Source organism: Trichomycterus rosablanca, unplaced genomic scaffold (genome assembly GCF_030014385.1).
Source record: "Trichomycterus rosablanca isolate fTriRos1 unplaced genomic scaffold, fTriRos1.hap1 scaffold_326, whole genome shotgun sequence".
In the NCBI taxonomy this organism is placed as follows: domain Eukaryota; kingdom Metazoa; phylum Chordata; class Actinopteri; order Siluriformes; family Trichomycteridae; genus Trichomycterus; species Trichomycterus rosablanca.
Genome location: NW_026947154.1, coordinates 13,312 through 31,667, shown reverse-complemented (window position 1 = coordinate 31,667; position 18,356 = coordinate 13,312). Strand labels below are relative to the sequence as shown.

The window sequence follows — 18,356 nt, the reverse complement described above, 5'->3', positions numbered from 1 at the left end:
ATTGTCCATGATGTGTCTTATTTTTGTCTACTAATTCATTCTAGTTAATTTGTTTATTGTGTAATTATGTAGCTTCTTTCTACAGCAGACAATCTACCTTCTGCATGTTTTTGATATTTGGAAAATAAACAAGGACACTAGCATACTATGGCTAACCTTCTTATCAGTGACTGAGGGCAAGGTTTAAACATTATCTGGCACATTCACATGAGAAGTGTCAAAGCTGCTTTTGTGCCAGCTGTTCCATTGCTTCCTTTGGAGTGTGGCACTTTTGCAGTGTTGGGCTTGTGATTTTGGTGCTTGCAGCGGCACTTAAAGTTCACCTGATTGAACTTTGGCCCAGTTTGCCACTGATCTTTTTAAAGCTCCTCCAGTAAGACGAATTGTTTGATATGAGGCGGTGAAAGTGACTCAGGCCAAATAAAAAAAAGCTAAATGTGACTTTATACTAAAACAATGACAGAGGAATATTAAGAAAAGGTTTAGTGTTTTTATGTTGTTTTTTAGTACATTAAGCCATGTTAAGCTTTGTTTACTCATTTGTTAAGCATTTTGATTGATCCAGATACAGTAAATTTCAGCCTCTTGATGCATGCTCAATAATCCAGGTACACAAAGTTGAATCAGTTAATCTAGACACCAGTTAGTTGTAGAGATATGTTTTGCTTCTTCAGTCTGAGCTGGTGGTGAATACCCCGACCTTATATGCAGACGATTTGAATAATGACCAATCACCGCTCATTGCATAGCAATGGAACCGGTGATCAGGTCCATATGCAATTCACAATGAGCATTAATTACAGTGGCGATGTGTTCCCTTTACATATTGATTGGGGTATAGCTCCTATTACGGTGTTGTAAGATGGTGAGAGATGTACTAGTACGCCACTGTAATTAATGGTGATTGTGATTTGCATATGGACCTGATCACCGGTTTCATTGTTATGCAATATGTGGCCACAGAATCAGCAATCTGCAATCCGCACAATCAGCAATCCACAAAAACAACATCCCCAATCTGGAAGCGGAACAGTTGCGGATGAAAGTGTCAGTCTGCCTTCAGTCACAGACTGATTCCTCCTAAATGCAGGACTGAACGTTACAGAAAATCCTTTCTTATAACTGCTATCAGACTGTTTAACAGTTCACAATAATTCAAATAAATCATTTATAAGAAATACTTACTTCTGTATGCTATGCATGCACCATAAAAAGTTTACATGTATATAGTACCATACTGTACATTTTTATCTTATTGCTTGTTTTTGCACTGTAAGTTAATGTTGTATGTATACAAGAAGTTGTTGTTGACTGTTGTCTGAGCTGCTGTAACAAAGAAATTTCCTGCAAAGGATCAATAAAGAATCTATCTATCTATCTATCTATCTATCTATCTATCTATCTATCTATCTATCTATCTATCTATCTATCTATCTATCTATCTATCTATCTATCTATCTATCTATCTATCTATCTATCTAATGCAAAACCACCTCCATCCAACATCAGCAGAGACGAGAGGTATGTACTTACTACACTTAGTAAGGACAATAACATCATCATACTTCCTGCCAACAAGGGTAGATGTACTGTTCTGTTAAACCAGATAGACTATCATGAGAAAGTGATGTTATTACTTAGTGACACTAACACTAATGAGCTGCTAAAACGGGATCCAGGTAGTAGCTACAAGAAAAAAGGTGATAAATTGTCCAAAAGTTTTAGAACAGAACAACAGACAGAGTACTGACAGAGCTTTGTACTACGAATTATATCCGGGGGAGGCTACACTAGTCTGTATGGGTTACCTAAGATACACAAACAGGATGTAACTTTAAGACCCATTGTTTGTATGATTAACTCTGTGACATAACATTTCTAAGTTTCTAGCATCGATTCTCAATCCGTTGGTAGGTAGCACGGAACACCACATTCAGAACACCATGGACTTTGTGGACAAGGTTAAGAGCGTCATCATGGAGACGGAGGAAACAATGGTCTCGTATGATGTTACATCCCTCTTCACGTGCATTCTGGTTGCTGAGGCAGTGGAGGTGGTCTGTAGGAAACTACAAGGCGACCCCACCCTGAGAAAGAGGACCACCCCTACCATGGATCAGGTGTGCACTCTTTTAGAACTGTGTCTTCGGTCCACCTACTTCTCGTACAGAGCACAGTTCTACAAACAGAAACATGGGTGTGCTATGGGGTCCCCAGTCTTACATATTGTTGCAAACCTGTACATGGAGGAAGTGGAAAAGAAGGCACTAATGTCCTACTCAGGGACACCACCGAGTCATTGGTTCAGATATGTGGACGACACCTGGGTTAAAATAAAATTAGAGGAAGTACCACATTTCACAGACCACATCAACTTGGTGGACAAACACATCAAGTTCACAAGGGAGGATGCAAGCAACAACAGTTTAGCCTTTTTAGACTGTGAAATGGATGGTTCTCCACAGAATATCGACCTCTTCCGGACAGGACTCCACGGTTTACACTCACCTGCAAACCAGCGGCCACTCATTTAATGATGAAGACAAGGAGGAACGCTGGTTTGAACGGGGAGTCAAAGAGGCCATCTATGTGAAGAGGGAACGACCATCTCTGAACTGGGGAGGGGGCCTGAGAGTACATCTCTCACCATTTTACAACGCCATAATAGGAGCTATAACCCAATCATTTGTGAAAGACACACATGACCATTGTAATTAATGCTCATTGTGATTTGCATATGGACCTAATCACTGGTTTCACTGGCGGTGATCAGTCATTATGCAAATCGTTTGCATATAAGGTCGGGTTATTTAACACCAGCTCAGATTAAAGAAGACACTTGAATGAGTGATGAACCAGTGACCTTTTGATTACTAGTCCAAGCTGGATGTCTGGGTATATGTGCATATACAAGTAAATACAAAGAAACAAGTAAATACAAAATTATTTTAATGCAGGATATAATGCAGCTATAATGCAGGATATAATGCAGGATATAATGCAGGATATAATGCAGCTATAATGCAGGATATAATGCAGGATATAATGCAGGATATAATGCAGCTATAATGCAGGATATAATGCAGCTATAATGCAGGATATAATGCAGCTATAATGCAGGCTGTTTGTGCATAAACTGTTTGTTTAGATTCCTGCCACAGCATCTCGATATTCTTTAAGGACAACAAGTCAGGACATTTACTACACAACATTAAAACCTTTATTTTGTTTCATTGTTTAGACATTCACACTGGGCCTGTTCTTATAACGAGGTCTGTAGTAGCTGGTGAACGTGCCCCGGGTTCCCAGCGAAACAGATCTTACAGAGCTCAGAAAACAAGGCCTTAAGTGGTAGGTGGCTCATTAGGGCTGATCACCCGCAGCTGTGGGGCTGGCTATATAAGCCAGCTCCGTGCAGCAGCGGGTGTCGCACCTTTTGTTTGTTTTCGCTCTCTGGTGGCAGCTCGTCCACGCTCATTTTGTAGCCTTAGGTGGTATCCCCTGGTGGCATAAGGCCATCCGGGTGTGTAGACCGTAAGGTCGAGGTAGTCAGTGTTCCTTTCTCCTCTCTTAGAAATAGCGTGGTGCGACGCCGTGCAGTCCTTGTACTGCTGTTTGTTTGACCCGATTAGCATTTAGCATTAGCGGTTGCATGCACGCCGTGATACGGCGCTGGTTCAGTGCTCCGCTGTATTGCACTTATTGAATCTATTCATTGGATTCCACAACCGCTGGGTGGCGACTCCGTAAGGCACTCGGTTGGAGCGCCAGCAACCCCGGTTCGAATCTGCATGTTTGAGCTTGCCTAACTGAACTTACTTGTTTTTCTCTTTTTCAGATCGGCGTGCTTCAGCTACTGCGACCGTAAGCTGATCGCTCGCTGATCGTTACCTACGTTAGCCGACCGCTGCGCTGGGGCTAGCCGTCGCCGGAGGTTTTTCTCCCGCACCTGCTCACCGTAGCGCTTTCAGCGCTAACGCGCCTTTCGTTACCCGCGCCAGATTGGCGTGGTGTTAACGCTCCCGGCTCTCGCCTTAGAGACCGGGGTTCGCGTCCGCTCTTTTCCTTTTTTCCCTTTTGTCATTTTTTGGGTTCGCTGCTTAGCGGCTTCCGTCGGAGGTTCCGATCGGTTTATTGGTTTGCCTTTTATTTTTTCTGTTTGTTATTAATAAACAATTTATAATTTAAAATTTATCTCTGCGTGTGAGTCCTCCCTTCTTCCCACGTGACAGTTCTTGTGCTTTTAATTGTCTTTTTTCACTGTTGGTGTAATCGTATCGTGGAATGTTGTGTTAGCTGTACACCACATGTTAAATACTCCCATGTCTTCCAAAAGTTCTATTTTTAACTACTCAATACACAGTAAACAAAAAGCGAAATCTATAAAGACAAAATGGGACGTCCAACAAGCTACAAGCTTGTGTTCAGGTGTCCAGATACTTTTGGCCATGTCGTTCCTATGTTATTCATTTAAATGAGTCTTTTTTCAACAGCTTCAACATCACTGTACACTTAACACATCTGAACCTCTCAACATGTTACTTGGTTCTTTTTCTGGGGACACACAGTACGGGGGAACAAATTGTCACTAGTGGTAGGACAGCGACACCTAGTGGTGGAAAGTACATCAGTTTTAAAATAACAGCAAGTTCTCACAAACATTAGATGTATGATGTTAATACACAGCATTAAAATAGTTCAGTGCTTGATCTCATTAATGCTTTTTTGAATTTTGAATGCTTTTTCTCGAATGTTCTTCAGATTTTAATGTGAAGCTTCAAGTGAAGTTACTGCTGCTAGAGCAGTCTAGCCTAGCGGTTAAGGTACTGGACTAATAATCTGAAGGTTGCTGGTTCAAACCCCACCACTGCTTGGTTGCCTCTGTTGGGCCCCTGAGCAAGGCCCCTAACCCTCAATTGCTTAGACTGTATACTGTCACAGTACTGTAAGTCGCTCTGAATAAAAGCGTCTGCTAAATGCTGAAAATGTAAATGCTGAGCAGCTGAAAAAAAAGTAATAATCTGATTGTAACTTTTAACATACATTACACAGTTATTGTTTTGGTCCTCTAGGAATAAAACAGTGATAATGTTAGTTATTTTTAATCAAAGTAAAGTGTGCTCACATTTTTAAACATGCACTGAACCTGCCTATAAAAATGTAATCAAATAATATACCTGCTATGGCATTTTGGAACAGTAGATGCCAGTACATGCCAGTAGATGTTATGCTTTACTCCCTGATTTTACCATTAAAAGGCGGTGGTTCCTGATTTCCTATAACTACAGAGAACTTTGGATAGTAAAGACACACTGTCCTCATCTATCATCCCTCTGCTGTTGTACAGGTTAGTAATGCAAATAAGTATATCAAAATAAAAAAAAATAAAAAGCTATTGTATAAGAGTTTTAACACTTGGTTAGGGTAAATCTGTTAATGGTATTGAAGTAAACTTACAATAATTTAAATATTTGTGGTTTGAAGTAAGTTATTTATTTAGAACAGATGTTAACATTATAAAGTAAAAATAATTTGTGTGTAATTGTAATGCTAAAAGCTAATGCTAGCCATGCTAACAGTTTCCTCTATGATCCTGGTGTCTGTAACACCATTTATTTATATTTGTTTAATTTGTAATCAAATTTTAACTCCCTGCACACATTCAGGACCTGAACCCCGTTTGTTTTGTTTTTGTTGTTGGTCGTTTTCTACATCTGTTCATGTCCAGCTAAACTAAACTAAACAAGGTTTTGTGTTAGGGTTAGTTAATAACCCACCAAGGACTAGGGGGGAACCCAAAGGCGAGTGCACAAACAACAAAACCCAGAAGTGATAATACGATATTTATTTAAACAAATAATAAAAACAAACAAACAACCAAAAAGATAACAGAAAACGAGAGGGGAGCGGCAGGAGCGGTACTGGAAGCGCCGGGGAACTGCAGGGCGGACTGATGACCAGGAGTGATGAACCGGAATGCAGGATGACCAGGAATGGCAGGAGAACCAGGAATGGCAGGAACGCAGGAGAACCAAGAACGGCAGGAATACAGGAGAACCAGGAACGGCAGGAACACAGGAGAACCAGGAACGGCAGGAACACAGGAGAACCAAGAACGGCAGGAATACAGGAGAACCAGGAACGGCAGGAACGCAGGAGAACCAGGAACGGCAGGAACGCAGGAACGGGGGGAAGGTCTAGGAGGCGATGAAAAACAAAATACGTTAACGAGGAGAAGGTACAAGAAGAAGACTCACGGTTTAAGGACACAACGAACGGCCGTCTGTGTACCGTATGGCAAGCAGACAATCTGGCGACGAGTGAGAGAAAAGCCGGCGTTTAAATGCAGGAGTTGATGAGATGAGGAATGAGGCGCAGGTGTGTGTGGGGTCCGCCCTCCAGCGATCTATTGGCTGGTACCGCAGCAACCTCCGAAAACAGTACCGCTCCAGGCCGCTAGGGGGAGAAGGGAGCAAAACGGGAAAGCAAACGCAAACCACCACCAAGAACAAAAGCGATCGGGGAAACCAGAGCCGTAGATAGAGAGAGTTGCGACACTCCTTGATCTCGCCGCCACGCGGTCACGTGGTTCATGTAACCCTCAATAGTTCCAAACAAACCCGGCGCTTTCACGTTCTCATATGGGACCGGCAGCAGTGAATGAAATATTAAACATTAAATAATAAACATTTGTACAATTTCTGGGTATTTTCACCTGCCTTTACATTTACTGCATCTGCTTTAATGTCAATTTGGTATATAAAGAGAAAGATTGATGTTTATAATGACTTGTTAATAGGTCGTTCTTGTTAACACACAGTACATTATATTAGCATACATTACATAATGCCATATCATTAAGTAGTAGAGACAATATACAGTACAGAGATTAGACAGTTTTTTTTGTTTTTTACATAAACTATAATCTCCCTTCACTTTCCCGAGGATTCATAATAATAATCATTTTGGTTAAACACTAAGCCATGTGGCTGGATTCATAAGGTTTACCTGCACTGAATGAACAGATTCATAAACACATTACTGTACCAATACCTTTAACATTATAGTGCAGGTACATGACATAGCTTCATTCATGTCTTATTTCATGAGTAAGTAATAATTGATTCCTACATGTAATACATGAATTAATTCATAATGAATATGCACAAGTTTATTTTGTCTAATGTAAGTGGTGGACAAGGTACACAAACCATGTAGTTGAGTTGAAGTAGAGATATCCAAGGTGAAATATTACTCCAGTAAAAGTAGTAATAAAAGTAAAATACTCTTTACCTCCACTAAAGTACTAAACTAAATTTACCTTCAAATGTACTTAAGAATGAAAGTAAAATTAGCATGATTTATTATGGCTCTGATGTTTTATTATCATTTCTGTAACAAGACTCTTGATTAATCAACTTTTAATTAATCAATTTTAGGTGAAAAGACTCGTGTCAATAATTTAGCTTAGCTGACTAAGCTAAATTCAGTTATACCTATTAATTAAGATAAACATGTAACATTTAGTGCTGAGCAAATGCTAAACAATAACAGTATTAAGTATATTAATGACATCAAATTCATTATTTTTTTAAAACAAAGCAACAAACAGCTAAAAATGTTTGATAAGTAGTGGAAATGAACGGGGCTCTATGGGTTGTTTGGAACTATACAGAGCTCCACAACCCGGAAGCTGCACAGAAAATATGTCCCGCCCCCTTTCCAACGGTTCCCTATGGGAGTGTCGCCACTCTGTTCTCTCTACCGCTCTGGGGGAAACTAAAGAAAACGGAGAAAAACAAAATACAAACCGGAATGAAAACAAAACGCTGGGAAACCCTGAAAATAAAAGGTAAGTGCTGGCGGATCCTAACAGTTTTGTGTTATTTTATGTTGTATTCTAAAACATCTATTATATTGTTTATATTTATGTGTATTAGATAAACCAATTATACTCTTACAGAAGAGCTTCTATAGTGAATGTTACCTTACTCTAGTTTAAGTACAACAGTCAAATAATATAAATCTGCTGAAACCCTGTTAGAATTTTTTATTTTTTTGCAAGAAATGAATAAGAACATCAGTAAGCCCCACCTGGGGATTGAACCCAGGAACTACAGTGCTACCCACTTAGCCTCTGTGCCGCCCCATTATATTGTATTTAAAGAAATCATAGTATAAAATAAAAAGGTCAAAATCTTGGGAACAACATATGACCTGACAAAATAATAATAATTATAATATGTTTACACAGGGGAAGAGAGGTGGACTGGAGCAGCAGTTGGCTTTAGATAAAGTGAAGCACCTGACGAGAAACAAACTTCTGTTTATTGTTCTGTAGGTATGATCTGCCAATTTTACACTAAAGTGCTGTAGCAGCAGGAATGTCCTTTACTGTCACATATACACTTCTGAAGAACGGAATAAAAGATCTTGAAGAGGCGGCGCTAACAGTGCTGAGAAAGGCGGGGTTAGAGTGAAGAGACCAATCAAATGCAAATAAATAGTCGAGTACTTTTCCCTTCAATAATTCTATTAATTGGTAAGGAAATATTCAGATTTTATATTTTTATTTATTCTAATTTTTCTTCTGCAGGTTAAAGTAGTAAAACTCTTGAGAATGAGCAGTCAAGATTCTGACATAACTGCATTATTAGAGGCTTCAGGAGAGTCCACTTTCAAAAGAGCAACTAAAAAAGCACAAGAGGTGGTCGACCAGTTGAATAACGTCTCACTGGACGTTGCTGTAACTGGAGAATCAGGAGCAGGAAAGTCGACTTTCATTAATGCAATCAGAGGACTGAGAGATGATGATGAAGGTGCAGCTGCAACTGGAGTTACTGAAACCACCACTAAACCAACTTCTTACCAACATCCAACAATGCCTAATGTGACTTTCTGGGACCTTCCTGGAATTGGTACCACAACATTTAAAGCTAAAGATTATCTTAAGGAGATGCAGTTTGCCAGGTATGATTTCTTCATCATCATCTCATCTGAGAGATTCTCAGAGAACAACGTCCTGCTGGCTACAGAGATCAGAAAGCAGAAAAAGCTGTTTTACTTTGTTAGATCAAAGATAGACGTTGACGTCGCACAAGAAGCAAAGAAAAAAAGCTTCAATAGAGAAGCAACTCTGGCAAAAATTAAAAACTACAGCCCTGGCAAATTTAAAGGACTTTAAAAATTCAATGATCTTAAAGAATTTGATTTTGAGGAGCTTGTGGACACACTAATGTCAGAGCTTCCACAGCATAAACGATACACTCTAATACAGTCAGTACCAGTCACTTCTGTGGCCATGCTGAAGAGGAAAGTTGAAATGTTTGAGGGAGTAGCCTGGGCTGCAGCAGTTTGCTTTGGAGGAATTGCAGCAGTTCCAGTACCTGATCTATCATTGGCATGTGTTGCTAGCATTCTAGTAACTTTCTTTACAAAGTGCTACTTCTCGTTCAGCCTTGATGATAAATCAGTTGAAAGATTCTCAGAACGAGTCAACAAGCCACATCTGAAGTCTTTGATAAAATCTCCACTTGTACAGGCACTGACATCAAAATCAGCTATGAGACTGCAGCTGTCAGCATTAGCTGGTAGTGCAGCTATGGTGCATGTGTTCAGTTTGGTACCTGGTGTAGGAAGTGCTAGAGCAGCAAGAATGTCTTTCACTGTTACTCATGAGCTCCTGAAGAATGGAATAAAAGAGTTTGAAGATGCAGCACTAACAGTACTGAGAAAGGCGGGGTTAGAGTAAAATGATCAATCAAATGTAAATAAATAGTCGAGTACTTTTCACATCAATAATTCTCACTAGGTGAAAAGTGATTCTGTACCAGCTAATGACTTTAACGTGTATTTTATTTGTGTTTTCCATCTTCTTTTTTTCTTCAATCACTTTATTGAATTTAGGGTCAAGATTCACCTGACTCCAGCGCTAGGTAGGAATACCCAGGACAGGTCACCAGTTACTGGTCTACACAGGACTTTGGTCACTTCCCCTAAGACATTTTTTCTTTTTATTTTATTACAAACTAATTTGTGTAGCTGATTATTTTTCTACTCATATACAAATGTATAACATTAATAGCTGAATAAGAAATTTGAAACTAGTCAAATTCACAAATGTCTTTAATCGCCTTTTACTTACAAACCACATTTCCAAAAAAGTTGGAACGTTTAGTAAAATGCGACAAAAAGAAGAATCTGTGACGTGTAAATTCTGATTAACTTCATTGTATTTTGTAAACCTGCAACACAAAAATTAGAACCGAGTGAGATGAATATTTTACAATAAGAAGTGAGTTGGAAACAGGTGAGGTGGTATTGAGTATAAACGAAAACTCCACCATTGTTACTGTGATCGATATATCAGAACACCTCAGAGTTCTCTGATCCACTTGGAAGAATGATCATCCATTACCCAGAATTCCCAAACCATTAAAAAGTATCATTAATAAACAAGCTGATGGAACACACGGGTAAATACACCTCTCTCCCAAATGTATTTACAATCAGATAAAATTTTATCGATTTGTGATACATTCTTTTATATCTACTTTTATCAGTTAAATAAAATCAGATTTAAAAGAATAAACACGTCACAGATTTTTCTTTTTATTGTATTTTACTAAACATTCCAACATTTCCAGAATGAGGTTTTGTGGTTTGTACATTACAATAATGCTCTGATTAGTTCTTACACCCGAGGTTAATAAAATGTCTGTGATGTATTGTGGTGATCAATTAAAAGTGCATGATGGGATAATTTAAAGTTTAATTATTTTTTTCTGTATTACTGAATGTGTATATACTGGTGCTGGTCATAAAATTAGAATATCATGAAAAAGTTGATTTATTTCAGTAATTCCATTCAAAAAGTGAAACTTGTATATTATATTCATTCATTACACACAGACTGATATATTTCAAATGTTTATTTCTTTTAATGTTGATGATTATAACTGACAACTAATGAAAACCCCAAATTCAGTATCTCAGAAAATTAGAATATTACTTAAGACCAATACAAAAAAAGGATTTTTAGAAATGTTGGCCAACTGAAAAGTATGAACATGAAAAGTATGAGCATGTACAGAACTCAATACTTAGTCGGGGCTCCTTTTGCCTGGATTACTGCAGCAATGTGGCGTGGCATGGAGTCCATCAGTCTGTGGCACTGCTCAGGTGTTATGAGAGCCCAGGTTGCTCTGATAGTGGCCTTCAGCTCTTCTGAATTATTGGGTCTGGGGTATCGCATCTTCCTCTTCACAATACCCCATAGATTTTCTATGGGGTTAAGGTCAGGCGAGTTTGCTGGCCAATTAAGAACAGGGATACCGTGGTCCTTAAACCAGGTACTGGTAGCTTTGGCACTGTGTGCAGGTGCCAAGTCCTGTTGGAAAATGAAATCTGCATCTCCATAAAGTTGGTCAGCAGCAGGAAGCATGAAGTGCTCTAAAACTTCCTGGTAGACGGCTGCGTTGACCTTGGACCTCAGAGTACACAGTGGACCAACACCAGCAGATGACATGGCACTCCAAACCATCACTGACTGTGGAAACTTTACACTGGACCTCAAGCAACGTGGATTATGTGCCTCTCCTCTCTTCCTCCAGACTCTGGGACCTGGATTTCCAAAGGTAATGCAAAATTTACGTTCATCAGAGAACATAACTTTGGACCACTCAGCAGTCCTTTTTGTCTTTAGCCCAGGCGAGACGCTTCTGACGCTGTCTCTTGTTCAAGAATGGCTTGACACAAGGAATGCGACAGCTGAAACCCATGTCTTGCATACGTCTGTGCGTGGTGGTTCTTGAAGCACTGACTCCAGCTGCAGTCCACTCTTTGTGAATCTCCCCCACATTTTTTAATGGGTTTTGTTTCACAATCCTCTCCAGGGTGCGGTTATCCCTATTGCTTGTACACTTTTTTCTACCACATCTTTTCCTTCCCTTCGCCTCTCTATTAATGTGCTTGGACACAGAGCTCTGTGAACAGCCAGCCTCTTTAGCGATGACCTTTTGTGTCTTGCCCTCCTTGTGCAAGGTGTCAATGGTCGTCTTTTGGACAACTGTCAAGTCAGCAGTCTTCCCCATGATTGTGTAGCCTACAGAACTAGACTGAGAGACCATTTAAAGGCCTTTGCAGGTGTTTTGAGTTAATTAGCTGATTAGAGTGTGGCACCAGGTGTCTTCAATATTGTACCTTGTCACAATATTCAAATTTTCTGAGATACTGAATTTGGGGTTTTCATTAGTTGTCAGTTATAATCATCAACATTAAAAGAAATAAACTTTTGAAATTTTTGAATTTTTGAACATTCACTTTTTGAATGGAATTACTGAAATAAATCAACTTTTTCATGATATTCTAATTTTATGACCAGCACCAGTATATATCTATTGTACAAGTACCTAAAGCTTGAAGCTCACTTGCTGTGAGTTCTTAGTACAACCCCAAATCGGGAAAAAATTGGGATGAACCTGAGATATTTCATCTTTTATCTGCTCAACTTCATTTAATTTATTAATAAACATCCATTCCTCCATTTCAGACCTGCAACACATTCCAAAAAAGTTGGGACAGTAAAGCATTTACCACTTTGTAATGTTGCCATTCTGTTTTACCATTTAAGAGGTTTTGGCACCGAGGAGACCAAGTTATTTAGTGTTTAAGCTTTTAATAAGAAGCTATAAATACTGTACAGAATGTGTCATGACTCCTACAAAACTTCATTCATTTAATCTACTGTAACAGGACCTGAGAGCTGCTGGAACTCATCCGATCCAAGTGTGTACATACAATAATGAAACACACTGTGGTTAAACCAGTCTCAAAAAGTCTCTTCATGCCAACTGGTGCACTTATAGTTTCTGTTTCAGATTAGTGTGGGATTCATTTATTCAGATTTAGTTGTTGTTAGATGCTGTAAAGCTTCTTTATTCTGTTTTAGTTAAAAATATAACATCACTGTATTGTGGTTAAAAACTAAAGTAAAAATAAAAACAGTTTAATCCACTAAAATAATAGAATTATGGTTTACTGTATATGTAGAATATTTTGTCTGGTTTTTTAAATGAATTTAATTTCAGTTTTGCTGTTTTGTCTTGTTACCCTATATTTTAACATATTGTGTTACATGTATGTTATTATTTTTATTCATTCATTAATTTTCTTATCCGCTTATCCAATTAGGGTTGCGGGGGGTGCTGGAGCCCATCCCAGGTTTTCAATGGGCGCAAGGCACACAGTAACACCCTGGACGGGGCGCCAGTCCATTGCAGGGGCAGACACACACATACACACTCACACGTACACACACACACACAAACACATTCACTTATAGTGCAATTCAGTGTCTGTTATTAGTTTTAAATGTGTGTAAATAAAATGTATTTCTGGGCTTGCTGAGGACGATTTGTTCTGGTTTAACATTTTAAGTCAAATTTATTTCTATAGCACTTTTTACAATAGACATTGTCTCAAAGCAACTTTACAGAATCCAGAACCGACAGACCAAATTGAGCAAGCCGAGGGCAACAGTGGCAAGTAAAAATCCCTTAGAATTACAGGAAGAAACCTTGTTACCATATATCACCCCAGTACAAACTGTTTCAAGTTTTTGTTTGTGTTCATGACACGTCTGGTAATTTATTTGTTTTGCTGTTAAACAATCAAGAACATTCAGGTCATCTCTTTATATTTCACCTATGAACTGCTGTGTTTACTGTCAATACTGGATGTGAAAGTGTGTAGTGTAAAGTACCTCAACTATTTATACCAATACATCAGCTCCTCTACCCTCTATACCAGTGCATCAGCTCCTTTACCCTTTATACCAATGTATCAGCTCCTCTACCCTTTATACCAGTACATCAGCTCCTCTGACCTTTATACCAGTGCATCAGCTCCTCTACCCTTCATACCAATGTATCAGCTCCTCTACCCTTTATACCAGTACATCAGCTCCTCTGACCTTTATACCAGTGCATCAGCTCCTCTACCCTTCATACCAATGTATCAGCTCCTCTACCCTTTATACCAGTACATCAGCTCCTCTGACCTTTATACCAGTGCATCAGCTCCTCTACCTTTCATACCAATACATCAGCTCCTCTACCCTTTATACCAGTGCATCATCTCCTCTACCCTTTATACCAATGCATCAGCTCTTCTACCCTCTATACCAATGCATCAGCTCCTCTACCCTTTATACCAATGCATCAGCTCCTCTACCTTTCATACCAATACATCAGCTCCTCTACCCTTTATACCAATACATCAGCCCCTCTACCCTTCATACCAGTGCATCATCTCCTCTACCCTTTATACCAATGCATCATCTCTTCTACCCTTCATACAATGCATCAGCTCCTCTACCCTTCATACCAATACATCAGCTCCTCTTCCCTTCATACCAATGCATCAGCTCTTCTACCCTTCATACCAATGCATCAGCTCCTCTACCCTTCATACCAATACATCAGCTCCTCTACCCTTTATACCAATACATCAGCTCCTCTACCCTTTACACCAATGCATTAGCCCCTCTATCCTTTATACCAATGCATCATCTCCTCTACCATTTATACCAATGCATCAGCTCCTCTACCATTTATACCAATGCATCAGCTCTTCTACCCTTTATACCAATACATCAGCTCCTCTACCCTTTATACCAATGCATCATCTCTTCTACACTTTATACCAATGCATCATCTCTTCTACCCTTTATACCAATACATCAGCTCCCCTACCCTTTATACCAATGCATTATCTATTCTACCCTTTATACCAATACATCAGCCACTTTACCCTTTTTACCAATGCATCATCTCTTCTACCATTTATACCAATACATCAGCTCCTCTACCATTTTTACCAATGCATCAGCCCCTCTACCATTTATACCAATGCATCAGCCCCTCTACCATTTATACCAGTGCATCAGCTCCTCTATCATTTATACCAAAACATCAGCTCCTCTACCCTTTATACCAATGCATCAGCTCCTCTACTCTTTATACCAATGCATCAGCTCCTCTACCCTTTATACCAAAACATCAGCTCCTCTACCCTTTATACTAATACATCAGCCCCTCTACCATTTATACCAATGCATCAGCTTCTCTACCATTTATACCAAAACATCAGCTCCTCTACCATTTATACCAATGCATCAGCTCTTCTACCCTTTATACCAATGCATCAGCTCCTCTACCCTTTATACCAATACATCAGCCCCTCTACCCTTCATACCAATACATCAGCTCCTCTACCATTTATACCAATGCATCAGCTCCTTTACCCTTTATACCAATACATCAGCCCCTCTACCCTTCATACCAATACATCAGCCCCTCTACCATTTATACCAATGCATCAGCTCCTCTACCATTTATACCAAAACATCAGCTCCTCTACCATTTATACCAATGCATCAGCTCCTCTACCATTTATACCAAAACATCAGCTCCTCTACCCTTTATACCAATGCATCAGCTCTTCTACCCTTTATACCAATGCATCAGCTCCTTTACCCGTTATACCAATACTGGACTAGTAATCAGAACGTTGCTGGTTCAAGCCACACCCCTGCCTCAATTGCTTAGACGATGTACTGTCTCAGCACTGTAAGTCCCTTTGGATAAAAACGTCTGCTAAATGCCAAAAATGTAAATTAAATACTTTATCTGTACTGATCTTTGAGTTCTTTTATCATTATTACTTTGGCTTCTTCAGGTGTTTCTTTTAATCTGGTCATTACTTTACACTTTCTTATTCATATCGTTTTAATTTAACCATGTTTTGTTTTTCTTACATTTCTTACATTGTGACAATGTTAAATTTTTTGCTTCAAAAAGACAACATTTCATGAATGCTGCTTTTGGGCCAATTCATGATTACAATCATCTGTTGATATCACCTGAAATCACATTATTAAGTTTTTTATCTCATTACTAGCCATAAATTGCCGCTGTCCCAACTTTTCTGGATTGTGTTGCAGGTCTGAAATGCATGAATGGATGTTTAATAATAAATGAAATTAAGTTGATCAGACAAAACATGAAATATCTTATGTTTCAGAAATGATAAAAGTATACAGTTTATATTTAATCATTTAATAACAAAAAAGATTATTCACATTATCAGTAGAACCTTGTAGAGAATGAAACTAGAGTGCTACTGCAGGATCATTCATGTTCTGATCTGACTGAATGTACAACCCCAAATAAGAAAAAGTTGGGACAGTATGGAAAATTCAAAATAAAAACACAGTTTCTTTGACATTTACTTGATTAAACCTGAGATATTCCATGTTTTATCTGATCAACTTCATTTAATTTATTAATTAACATCCATTCCTGTATTTCAGGCCTGCAACACGTTCCAAAAAAAGTTGGGATGGGGTAATTTCAGGCAAGTAAAGAGGTGAAAAATCTAAATAATTATGTGATTCTGAACAGGTGATTGTTAACATGGTTTGGTACAAAAGCAGCATCCAGGAAAAACTGAGTCTTTGATTAGCAAAGATGATCAGAGGATCCAGTTTGTCCACAAATGTGTGAGAAAATGATTGAAATGTTAAAAACAATGAACCTCAAAGAAAGATTGAAAGGAATTTGCATGTTCTCCCTCTACAGTGATCTGTCTCGCGTGTGTATCTGGTTCGGTGGGTTGTTTTTGGTGTTGTCGTGTGAAGCTTAAGCTGAATATTATTTGCATTTTCCATACTGTCCCAACTTTTTCTGATTTGGGGTTGTATATACTGTATATATACAGTGAGTACACCCCTCACATTTCTGCAAATATTTCATTATATCTTTTCATGGAACAACACTATAGACATGAAACTTGGATATAACTTAGAGTAGTCAGTGTACAACTTGTATAGCAGTGTAGATTTACTGTCTTCTGAAAATAACTCAACACACAGCCATTAATGTCTAAATAGCTGCAACATAAGTGAGTACACCCCACAGTGAACATGTCCAAATTGTGCCCAAAGTGTCAATATTTTGTGTGACCACCATTATTATCCAGCACTGCCTTAACCCTCCTGGGCATGGAATTCACCAGAGCTGCACAGGTTGCTACTGGAATCCTCTTCCACTCCTCCATGATGACATCACGGAGCTGGTGGATGTTAGACACCTTGAACTCCTCCACCTTCCACTTGAGGATGCGCCACAGGTGCTCAATTGGGTTTAGTCCATCACCTTTACCTTCAGCTTCCTCAGCAGGCAGTTGTCATCTTGGAGGTTGTGTTTGGGGTCGTTATCCTGTTGGAAAACTGCCATGAGGCCCAGTTTTCGAAGGGAGGGGATCATGCTCTGTTTCAGAATGTCACAGTACATGTTGGAATTCATGTTTCCCTCAATGAACTGCAGCTCCCCAGTGCCAGCAACACTCATGCAGCCCAAGACCATGATGCTACCACCACCATGCTTGACTGTAGGCAAGATACAGTTGTCTTGGTACTTCTCACCAGGGCGCCACCACACATGCTGGACACCATCTGAGCCAAACAAGTTTATCTTGGTCTCGTCAGACCACAGGGCATTCCAGTAATCCATGTTCTTGGACTGCTTGTCTTCAGCAAACTGTTTGCTGGCTTTCTTGTGCGTCAGCTTCCTTCTGGGATGACGACCATGCAGACCGAGTTGATGCAGTGTGCGGCGTATGGTCTGAGCACTGACAGGCTGACCTCCCACGTCTTCAACCTCTGCAGCAATGCTGGCAGCACTCATGTGTCTATTTTTTAAAGCCAACCTCTGGATATGACGCCGAACACGTGGACTCAACTTCTTTGGTCGACCCTGGCGAAGCCTGTTCCGAGTGGAACCTGTCCTGGAAAACCGCTGTATGACCTTGGCCACCATGCTGTAGCTCAGTTTCAGGGTGTTAGCAATCTTCTTATAGCCCAGGCCATCTTTGTGGAGAGCAACAATTCTATTTCTCACATCCTCAGAGAGTTCTTTGCCATGAGGTGCCATGTTGAATATCCAGTGGCCAGTATGAGAGAATTGTACCCACAACACCAAATTTAACAGCCCTGCTCCCCATTTACACCTGGGACCTTGACACATGACACCAGGGAGGGACAACGACACATTTGGGCACAATTTGGACATGTTCACTGTGGGGTGTACTCACTTATGTTGCCAGCCATTTAGACATTAATGGCTGTGTGTTGAGTTATTTTCAGAAGACAGTAAATCTACACTGCTATACAAGCTGTACACTGACTACTCTAAGTTATATCCAAGTTTCATGTCTATAGTGTTGTCCCATGAAAAGATATAATGAAATATTTGCAGAAATGTGAGGGGTGTACTCACTTTTGTGATACACTGTAT

General features: G+C 39.5%; 1 pseudogene; it reads left to right on the top strand.

Annotated features, from left to right (window-relative positions):
• Window positions 1-7,773: 7,773 nt before the first annotated feature.
• LOC134307691 (interferon-inducible GTPase 5-like) lies at window positions 7,774-9,801 on the top strand (annotated as a pseudogene).
• Window positions 9,802-18,356: the final 8,555 nt, after the last annotated feature.